Below are 9,442 nucleotides of genomic sequence, written 5' to 3'. Positions count from 1 at the left end.
GTTATCCAAAGAGGAGGCGTGGTAGACTGGCGCAGACTACAAACCGGTACCTACCCGCACCTACACAAACTACACAAGATTTTCCCTACACAATATGCAGAAGAATGTCCGTGGTGCCAGGGTAAACCTACACTAGAGCATGTCACATGGACCTGCCCTAGGGCAGACTTAGAGCCTAAAATTGACCACCCGAGTGTGACGCAGTGGGAGTACCTGCTCGCCAGCCAGGACGAGGAAACGATTTCTCGTACGCCGAGCCACGCTGACAGCTGTCAAGTGCGGCATCCTGGAACTAGGATGGACCACTGCGCCCAGTTACCCGTAAGGGTCAAGAACATTTTAAATTTGTCGCCAATAGTTTTTTTTCCATCCATCCATCCATCCATCCATCCATCCATCCATCCATCCATCCATCCATCCATCCATCCATCCATCCATCCATCCATCCATCCATCCATCCATCCATCCATCCATCCATCCATCCATCCATCCATCCATCCATCCATCCATCCATCCATCCATCCATCCATCCATCCATCCATCCATCCATCCATCCATCCATCCATCCATCCATCCATCCATCCATCCATCCATCCATCCATCCATCCATCCATCCATCCATCCATCCATCCATCCATCCATCCATCCATCCATCCATCCATCCATCCATCCATCCATCCATCCATCCATCCATCCATCCATCCATCCATCCATCCATCCATCCATCCATCCATCCATCCATCCATCCATCCATCCATCCATCCATCCATCCATCCATCCATCCATCCATCCATCCATCCATCCATCCATCCATCCATCCATCCATCCATCCATCCATCCATCCATCCATCCATCCATCCATCCATCCATCCATCCATCCATCCATCCATCCATCCATCCATCCATCCATCCATCCATCCATCCATCCATCCATCCATCCATCCATCCATCCATCCATCCATCCATCCATCCATCCATCCATCCATCCATCCATCCATCCATCCATCCATCCATCCATCCATCCATCCATCCATCCATCCATCCATCCATCCATCCATCCATCCATCCATCCATCCATCCATCCATCCATCCATCCATCCATCCATCCATCCATCCATCCATCCATCCATCCATCCATCCATCCATCCATCCATCCATCCATCCATCCATCCATCCATCCATCCATCCATCCATCCATCCATCCATCCATCCATCCATCCATCCATCCATCCATCCATCCATCCATCCATCCATCCATCCATCCATCCATCCATCCATCCATCCATCCATCCATCCATCCATCCATCCATCCATCCATCCATCCATCCATCCATCCATCCATCCATCCATCCATCCATCCATCCATCCATCCATCCATCCATCCATCCATCCATCCATCCATCCATCCATCCATCCATCCATCCATCCATCCATCCATCCATCCATCCATCCATCCATCCATCCATCCATCCATCCATCCATCCATCCATCCATCCATCCATCCATCCATCCATCCATCCATCCATCCATCCATCCATCCATCCATCCATCCATCCATCCATCCATCCATCCATCCATCCATCCATCCATCCATCCATCCATCCATCCATCCATCCATCCATCCATCCATCCATCCATCCATCCATCCATCCATCCATCCATCCATCCATCCATCCATCCATCCATCCATCCATCCATCCATCCATCCATCCATCCATCCATCCATCCATCCATCCATCCATCCATCCATCCATCCATCCATCCATCCATCCATCCATCCATCCATCCATCCATCCATCCATCCATCCATCCATCCATCCATCCATCCATCCATCCATCCATCCATCCATCCATCCATCCATCCATCCATCCATCCATCCATCCATCCATCCATCCATCCATCCATCCATCCATCCATCCATCCATCCATCCATCCATCCATCCATCCATCCATCCATCCATCCATCCATCCATCCATCCATCCATCCATCCATCCATCCATCCATCCATCCATCCATCCATCCATCCATCCATCCATCCATCCATCCATCCATCCATCCATCCATCCATCCATCCATCCATCCATCCATCCATCCATCCATCCATCCATCCATCCATCCATCCATCCATCCATCCATCCATCCATCCATCCATCCATCCATCCATCCATCCATCCATCCATCCATCCATCCATCCATCCATCCATCCATCCATCCATCCATCCATCCATCGCCTTTGCGCTCGCCTCCCCAGCTGTGTCGCATGCCTGATAACATGTCGGAGGATTGAAACAGAGTGCTCGCGCGCGCCGCAACCACAGCTGAGGCGGCAGTATGGACGGCGACAAGTCTGCTAAGCAGAAGGAGGCCCGGAATCGACATCAAAACGAGATGAAGAGGAAACGAATCGCCCAGGAAACAGAGGAACAGCGCGCCGAACGACTGGCTAAATGGCGCGAATATGCCGCCGCGAGACGGGCACGTTATGTGTCGTGTTTAATGAAATAGCCAGACAACCAGGCTAACCTGGACTTGCAATCAAGATTCACCAAGGCTAACCAAGCTATGCCTTAGGTCACGCTACGTATATCCTGGCATAGCCGAGCTAAGCCCGTACCAATTTTCTTCCTTTCTTCATTCACTCCCTCCTGTATCCCTTCCCTTTAGGCGCGGTTCAGGTGTCCAACGATATGTAAGACAGATATGCGCCATTTCCTTTCCCCAAAAACCAATTTTCATTTTCATTGCCACTCTGAACTCCGCGGCGAGCGGAGCAGCTACGAAGGGGATGTGCCTACGCAAGCAAGTGCATCCGGCGCCTTCTGTAGTGGCTGGCCGCGAGACGACGCGAGATTGCTACACATGATTCCCAGATAGAGCAGAGTCGCCATCTAGTGGCGCATATGAGAACCTTCATTATAGTGCGGCACGGCCGGTCTGCCCCTTGTGAACCCATTCTGAAGTTCTCCGAGTGTCTTATTACATTCTACCCATGACTGCATTTTTAATTTCACCGCCAGCATTACCAGCCTGTATATAACAGGTTATCGTAATCGGCCGAATGATTTTATGTGCATCCAATCTCATTTCTCTTTATCAATAAAATTCACACTCTCTCTCTACATACTCTGTTTCCAGCTAGCTATGCGGAATTTGCTTATTTGTAATGACTGTCTATTTGCTTCTTGCACCAAGTTGATGAGAGGGGTGGAGACACCAAATTTTTGGTTGGCGTGTTCTTTGTTTCAAACATTGCGTATTGGCCCAGGACGCGTGATTCGTGCTCCGCGGTTCATATATGTACGGTAAATAATTTATTATCACATTATTTATACTGAGCGATTTCGGTTTAGGTTTTTCAGCGCACACTGATTGATTGAAAGAACTTTTATTTCCATCAAAAAAAAAAAAACAAAGGCGCCTACCTCCCCGCCCTCCTGCACGCAGGCCTGGGAAGACGGACAGTCGTGCGCCCCCGGATTAGAGGCTGGCAGCCTAGCCCTTGGCTCGTTGCGGCCTCTTCCCCCCCCCCTCCCCCCCCTTTCGCCCCACAGTGTTTGCACTGACAAACACTATGCTAGCTGGGTGTTTATAACGTTATGATGGGATGCGTTATGACGTCACTCCCAATGAAGCGCGCAGCAACCCTGGTCACATGGGCCCCAGAAGTAGTGACACACAGACCGCTGCGCCGTCTGTTCTCGTAGACATGCCGTGCGTACCAGGGCCTTTCGAAATGTCGGCCGGTACTGCGATATGTTGAGCAAAGCCAAGCGGGCGAGGGGCTACATTGGGTTCTGAAACCAAGCGGCTCGTTTGTGCCGATCGCAGTAGGCATACCGCGTATGCCAATGCGGTATCTGCGTTGTATTTAGCTCTGCCAGACTACGCCGACGCCGATGCTCGGCGGACGTCTGTGTCGGTGGCCCTTAGCATACAGCGCGTCAGTCGGCCGATCCCCTGATCACATCACGACACGATGTCTTACTGATCGTGCTCCGGGTCCCGTGGGTGCTGATTACGATATCTGCTGCTTGCTTTTTCGTGCTGCTGTATTGTATATAGCAGACAGGACGTGTATTCGCTAAATGAGTGCTCCAAGATAATTCTACAGGATTCGGCATTTACAGCGCGAGTGCGAAATGCCCCGGGAATGCGTGCATGACGACGACTGCACCTCAGCGCTACACTTTTGTTTACAATGCAGCAATTGCGCGTTCGTTCGGCATTAATTGTAAAGCTACGTTCTATACTTAGGATGAATAATCTTTTTTTTTTATCCGGTTGTAAGTTTGCTTGTTTACGCAGTGTGGCAACTCAGCAAGAATCGCCAATGAAAGCAAGCGTCAGCCTGGGTAGAGCTTGCTCACACAGCGTATGTCCGTCGTTTCTGGCTCGTTGTAACTGCTTTTTCGATGTGTCTAAAACTTTACTTTAAATTGCTTTAGCTAGAAGTATGATCGGCGCCCACTTGCAATAATTAAAATGGCTTATATTGTTGGAATTTACTGGAAATGTCATTGCTGGACGATGCATAGCACTCCTATACGTTTTTCACCAAAGGCGGTGGTGACCCCCGTGCGCACATCGCCTCTCGTCCGCGTGTGCCGCTTCGCCGGAGACTGGAGTGCTGGCTGTTGCTGGTCGCGCGTTTCTCTTGCTTTCTGCACACTCTGCAATCATTCCAAAGCGAACCTCAATCACATCCGGTTCGAGTTCCCAGAGGATCCGCCACCTCTGAGCTTCCAAATCTCGAACCAAAGTCAGCGGGAGACTGCGTTGCTCAGCCCTGACCCGGAGCTACAACTCTGGATAGTGGGTTGGGCCCTGGAGGTCGCCAAGAAGCATGGTCTTCATGCCACCTAACGCCGTTGCGAGGGCCCACGCACCTGTCTAAACCTCAACCCTAAACCCTACCGTCATTGTCATATATGACAAACAAAAGTTTGTTCCTCCTCCTCTAACGCTCGACCCCGCAAACGCGAGGCCAAAGCATGGGCGGCGTGGCCGTTACAAGGAACAGCACGGACTTACTAATCGGCAAAAGAAATTTCACTAGTAGCTAATTACTTTTGCATGAAATTACTGCTTTAAAGTAATACATGACATTACTAAATTACCAGCACTGAAAGCTTATGAATTACAGTACCAATCACCGAGAAAAGTAATTTATTACTGTAATTTAATTACCGCCATGCCTGTTGTAGGAAAACGTATTTAAAGAAAATAGCGAATGTTAATAACAATTTTAAAAAGCCGAAAATGGTGCCAACTGCCACCACCCTGTTCCAAACCGGATGCTCATAGCTTCCTTCAGCCATGCATGCATCCATTTATCCTGTCGCGCCAGTTTCGTTTGCTGCATCAACGACAGGCTACTCGGATTTTCAAGCTCGGTTTTGCTTGGATGGTGCTCGCAGTGATTGTGAGAACTTCTTTGTGGTGAAATGTGTGCACTGTGTGACTTCAAGTGAGTGTTATACATGTCATCCAGCTTAACGTTATTTTCAGACTGACGATATCATTAAGGACTACAAACAAGTTGTATACGGGCAACAGGTGCGAATTCCTCGCGGGAACTGCGCACTGCGCGGTGCTGTCGCTGGACTTTCTCTGTCCTCCGGAGCTAGAGTCACCTGACTCTATCCGGAGCGAGTCAGAAAAGTAAGTAACCTGCAATGCAGGCGAAATATACCAAAAAAATCATGCTTACACGCAGGTGTATAAAGTCCGGAGATCACTGCATCGAAAATGCATACTACGTATTTTTCAAGCGAGCCGTTCGATCGTGTGCACTCATTCCGAATGAATTGGGGCCGCTTTCCTGCTCTGCTTTTTGCGTCTGCACGTACGCTTGGTGGTCTGGCGACTGTGACACTACCCTCTACAGACTCGCGACATGGATATACTACAATATTGTGCGTCTTAAATTTATTGTGAAGACTAAGATTTTTCCTCCTCAACCGCTGGCTCGGGTATGGTCAAACTGCTCCCAGAGATTGGATACTGCGTTAACTTTTTACAGCAAATTTTTACGGAAACTTTTTCTTTGTACGTGATGCGTATTGTTGAAAGTGTACGTAAGGCGTTCGTACCGTGCTGTCAGCCGGCATGGGCAGTATCGAAGATGCATGTATATTCGATATACTATCTTTCAATACATTCTGTGTATCGGCATTAGGTCAACCGTGACAGGTGGCAGCCGACTCTTCCGTGCACCACCCATGACAGATGGTGAACACCCGTGCACCACGTACCCGTGTATCACTTGCCAGGTGGCAAAGTGCGACACCCCGTTGAGCGCGGGGACATGGGGCTGTTATGCTGTCGCATAATGCGTCAATAGTTTGTCAAATAGTCCTGAGTAAACTGGCTCTCAAAAGCTATTTTTTCCGCAATAGATTTAAATGGGCTGATGATGATCGGTGCATGAATAGGGAAAGCGCAGCATGCCAACTAATTGATAGTTGATGTTGCCAAGCGTGGCGAGTTCAAGTTTGGCGATCATTCTGCAACCCTTTCATATTGTTACCAGCCGACAGCGAAGTGACTGTCGGTGCTCTTGAAGACTACGACGTTGACAGTGGGTATGTTTGTGGAGACCTCCCCGTAACGTTTGGTGTGAGGTGCGAGGTAACTTCATCACCCACCGCTCCCACAAGCTGAATCTACGCATTAGCCGTCACCTTGATATCGTCGCGGTGACCACCGAAACGGCTCCATCCTCGCTAACAACACCGGCTGTCGTCGTGCCCCACCCCCGCGACCCGGGCACCTTCTGCTACACCGGCGAAATGGATATTTAAATATAATAAAAGGCATTGCTGACGTCTTCAGCTTTCACCTCTTCACAGTTGATTCCGTTCTATAGGTACAGGTGTGCCGGCGCTAACAGGCTAAACACCGGAAAATTGTGCACCGTTTTGACCATTTACCGAGGCCTTCGAACCCTGAAAACTTTATTTGGATCCTCCTGACGCACGTACGCACGCGCACACACATGGGGGTGGAGAATCACGCGGTGCAGACCCTGAGCCTAATTAGGCGGGTGGCTAGCAGAGGCCTAGGGTTAAAGGAAAGAAATTTGATTAAACTGGTACAGGCGTACATCTTCAGCTGCGTGAGCTACACAACGCATGCAGTACTTCTACATCTGAAAGCGGCAGAACGAGAAAAGATTGATTCTCTAATGAGAAGATGCGTAAAATAGGCGCTGGGTCTGCCCATGTGCACATCCACAGAGAGGCTGATGGCTCTGGGGGTGCATAACACAAGGGGCAGAAGTAGCGGTGCGAACCTCTCAAATTGAGACACTTAGCACCATGGGGACAGGAAGAGCCATTTTGTCCAAAGTTGGAATGAATGCGGATAGGGGCCCCACGCAAAAGGTGGAGGTAGATAGGGACGCCAGGAAAAATCTCATGATTCCCCGCCTATCGAAAAACACGCACCCGGAGCACAACAATGACAGGAGACCAAAGCGAGCCGAAGCACTAGAAATTACGATTCGGCAAAATTTCGGAAGGCAAGGTGGCCTACGGCAGGGTGTGGCGGCGGTTTTACGGCGGCTAAGGTCGTCAGCAGCCGAGGCAATCCCGTGGCAGCTGCCACTCTGCTCGGCCGGAGCATAGAAGTTGCCAAGGAAATTGCGATCGCATTAGCTTGCGACTGCAAAACTGTATGTATCCGCACCCGGTTATGGCGTACCACGTTCCCCGAGGCAAGGAGTAGAGAAACATGGGAGACCTTGCTGCGCAGCTCGGACCCTGAGCTCCAGCTCGTCCAACTAGCTGAAGAAGCCGCCGGGACCCAAGACCTCCCGGCCAGCATCTAAAGCGGCACAGCAGCCCCTGTCCAGCCGGCAGCGGGAGTGGGGGGAGTTGCCTGCAGCGTGCGCCACAAGAGTACGTAGTCGCCGCTCCGCGCGTGCCGAAGACGCGCGCTTTTCGGAAGCTGCGCGCGACGGCGAAAATTCGTTGTATCGTAGCGCTCAGGGTAATCGCATTTGCGAAATTTTGTTATAACGTGATACAGCTATTACTAACGGCCGGCTACGATTTTCAAATTGGGAAGCTTAACTGCGATAGTTAAGTTAGTAGTCTTTAGTAAAACTTCTTTTTGGGCTAGTTGGACAAGAGGACAATGAGGACAAGACACTCGTGTCGTGTCTTGTCCTCATTATGTGATTGCATGTTTTTGCGTTGCTCCGTAATGAGGACAAGACACGACACGAGTGTCTTGTCCTCATTGTGTGATTGCATGTTTTTGCGCTGCTCCATTCCCTTGGTTAAAAAAAAAAGTCAAGTTAGGCAACTATTAAAAAAAAAATTCAGGGGGACACTTTGTTGACCTAAAGTACGGCGAGGCGAAAGCCTTTAGCACGGTGTTGCTCCTTGTGTCTCTGTTGTGTAGTCAAGATGTTGATTGAAGACGACGTTCATTAGCGCGTGGTTGCTGGAGACAGACAGCGTTTAGTTGGCATCCTTCCTGATCGGCGTCTGGCAAGATTGTCTGGGGAGCGCTCTTCTCGAACGATGGTGGCGCCACTCAATGACGTCACACGCATGCGCAGTAGGCTGAAGCGCAGGTGCATTGTCTGCTGGCGCCTTGCGCAGTGCATTATCGTATACCGAGTTCCCAGGTACGACATACGCCAACCACTAATTAACTGAATAACTAATTACTAAAACTAAGCACAGTTAGTGCACTGTTTATATATAACTACGATATAGTACACCATTGATGACGTCATCAGTTTGACAGCTATAGTGTGGCACTTTTCTGCGAACTTCCGCGCTGGCGAGTCTTAAAGTTTGGCTGTGGATCAGCTCAGCTAATCCCAGGATATACAAAGCGAAAGCTGTCGGCGTTCATTGGCGGTGGCGTTGACAACATTCTAGACTCCGATGATTTTGAGGAAAGGAAGGGCGCATAACTGGCTCCCTGGACACCTCTATCCCGCTTTGAGGTACGTGGTGGTAGTGAGAGATGTGGGCTGCATGCATTAGCGCTACCACGTGTTGGCAGACACGTGGCACTGCAGGAATAGTCCGCAGCGTTCATTGGGTGGCCAACCCTAACGATCAACCATTAATTTAACTGCCACCTGCCAGGGTGGGCGCGCTGCCTATCTACTGTGCGGAACACACCCACGTTACACACGCCAAGCCGCGTCTACTTGCCCGATACACCACAGCTTTCGCTCTATAACCAGGTTCAGCAGTAGTTAAACCGCAGCAAATTTTGAAGTGAAAGCTTCACTACGCTACTTCATAACAATTTCGCGGTGCTTAGCTTATTGCGGTTTTGACCTTGAAGTGAGCCAGAGGTGAAACCAAGACTAAGCCATGGTGTAACTATAGTGTCCTACCACGTGCTACCACGGGCACATCAAGGTCAAATACGTGGCAGTAGTGACACATGTGCGCTGCATGCGTTGGCAT

Source organism: Amblyomma americanum, chromosome 3 (assembly GCF_052857255.1).
Source record: "Amblyomma americanum isolate KBUSLIRL-KWMA chromosome 3, ASM5285725v1, whole genome shotgun sequence".
Classification (NCBI taxonomy): Eukaryota; Metazoa; Arthropoda; class Arachnida; order Ixodida; family Ixodidae; genus Amblyomma; species Amblyomma americanum.
The sequence above is the reverse complement of the archived record's forward strand: the minus strand, read 5'-3'. Positions refer to the sequence as shown.